We start from the raw sequence: 2,500 nt of genomic DNA, 5'->3' as shown, positions 1-2,500 counted from the left end.
GACGTACACCGCTGCCTTATCCCCTTTGCGGATGATGATGTCTTCCCTTTCCCTAAGCTCCTTGGCGGCCTTCCTTAGTTCTGGGGTAAGGAGTGTACTCTTGAAATCCCTCGGTTTCTGCCAGCTTCTCTAACAAGCTCCTGCCTGATGGTTGTGGAAAGGGTAACACGTTTCTCATTTTGTAGAGATAAGACCTGGTCAATGAGATTTTCTATTTCTATTCGTTTGCTTTCCGGGCTTAGTCGGTGGATGTAATGGCAATTGAGTCCGAGATTCAATAGTTGCTCTTGCTGCTTAGTTAGGCCAACATCAGAAAGGTTGACAAATCCTAATGCTGGCCTTTCATTTCTGACAGGTCCTCGATGTAGCGTGGTGAGTTTTTTCTGGGACCAAAGATACCGAAGGAGGCTTCTACCAACGTAGTTTACAAGTTTACATGCCAGGAGGGCTGCTGTGACGGCTCCTTTTCCTACATTGGTAGAACCTCCACTACACTAAGAAGACGTCTCCAACACCATCGAAACCAAGGCTCCATTTTTCAAAACTACATTGACCACCACGACACGAAGCCCCCAATGAACACATTAATACACAACACTATTATACTCCACAAAGAAATAATCTTTAAAAGATTGCAGATCGCGAAGCTGTATCTGTCACTACTCAACAGCCCTCCATCAACATACAACAAGCCGCAGACTTCATCCTCCCATCAGCCCGCCCCCAGGAACACCTTGCCCACCAACGATCTCATAGACAACTTGACCCTGAACCCCCTCAGGAACATAATGGTTGCCAGGACCCTCAGCAACACCAATACCCCCATCACACAGGACCAAGAACTAGAAGCCAAGCTAGAGGTCTAGCTTCCTCTTTGCAGTCTGTGACGAGACTGATGACCTTCCCTATCCCTCCTAATGACCTCACCCACGGACTCCTCCCCACATCGCTTACTCCGCCCAGTGATCTCTCCCAGAGTCATTCTTCGTCACCGCCTTCTCTTGTGACCTCACCTGGTGACTTCCTCGGACCCTGTCTTACCCCGGTGACCTCATCTTCGGTGATCTCTCCTTCCAACTTTCCCTGCTTCAAAAAGTGTGACGGTCAGCCACTATGCATCATTCTTCGCCTACTCTTCATTGATAGTAGACCTTACAGCCATCGAAGTTTTAGTTCTCACAGCTTTTTGTACTATTACATAATATTATCATATTTTTCGGCATTCATCAGCGCCTGTCTCTACACCTTATCCATGGAATTGACATCATGAATTATTTTGTTCATACTTTGAACTATGGAGAAAAAAAATATTCTTCCAACTGAAGAAATTTTATCTTAAAATAGCCAAAGCTATTAGCGCAGTTGACTTAAAAATATATATATATATATATACATACGTTCATAAAGTTTTTGTGATTGTCTTTATCAAACACATACACACTCACAAGCACACACACACACACATATATGAGCTCTGAACTCTCTTCCGTGAGGGAAAATGCCGTCGATCATGAGTCCAACACGTGATTCAAGACCATGGTGAATCACACACATGTACGTACGAACACAAATACAGTGTACACAACTTCATCCACGTTTTCCGATTATGTTATTTTTTCATATACTTTCTAATAAAACAAATATTTTTTGATATCTCTCTCTCTCTCTCCGTCTCTCTCTCTCTCTCCGTCTCTCTCTCTCTCTCTCTCTCTCTCTCTCTCTCTCTCTCTCTCTCTCTCTCTCTCTCTCTCTCTCTCTCTCTCTCTCTCTCTTTCTCTCCTTTGATCGGATATCGTTTCGGAATCTACCGTCTATTTATTACAAAACAAAAGCATCTCTGGTCCTACTTCCCAGGAAACTAATCGCGAGTTTCAGAAGAATTCTGCAGCTCCTCTGCGTTCTTCTTGTTGCCTCTTGAGGATTTGCTCCTACTCGAGATTCTGCTCTGATTTCTCCGAGGATTACCCGACATCTTTAAATTGCCTTCGAGGTTGATAAGGTCTTTATTTTCTTTATTCTGCAAGTCCCGCCTTCGGCAGAGCCCTTATCCGCGTCCTTCTTTCAGGTTGCATGGCGGAGTAGTCAGTGTTTTCTCGGGTCTTAGAGTCTCCTCCGACATTCCACCTCTTGGTTGAGTGAAACTGACTGTTAATTTATTTTCTTTCTTTTTTATTTATTTATTTTTCATTTATTTACTTCTTTCCTTTCTTTATTAGATTTCTCTCCATTTATTTTATTTTATTTTTTCTTTCTTTTTCTTTCTTGGTGAAGATGATGAAGGTGATGAAGGTGATGAAGGTGATGAAGATGATGAATATGATGAATGTGATGAAGATGATGAAGATGATGAAGATAATGAAGATGATGAAGGTGATAAAGAGGATGAAGATGAAGATGATGAAGGTGATGAAGATGACGAAGATGATGAAGGTGATGAAGATGATGAAGATGATGAAGATGAAGGTAATGAAGATAATGAGGATGATGAAGATGATGAAGG

This window comes from Oratosquilla oratoria, chromosome 32 (assembly GCF_046742065.1).
Source record: "Oratosquilla oratoria isolate Oo_2021 chromosome 32, ASM4674206v1, whole genome shotgun sequence".
Classification (NCBI taxonomy): Eukaryota; Metazoa; Arthropoda; class Malacostraca; order Stomatopoda; family Squillidae; genus Oratosquilla; species Oratosquilla oratoria.
The sequence above is the reverse complement of the archived record's forward strand: the minus strand, read 5'-3'. Positions refer to the sequence as shown.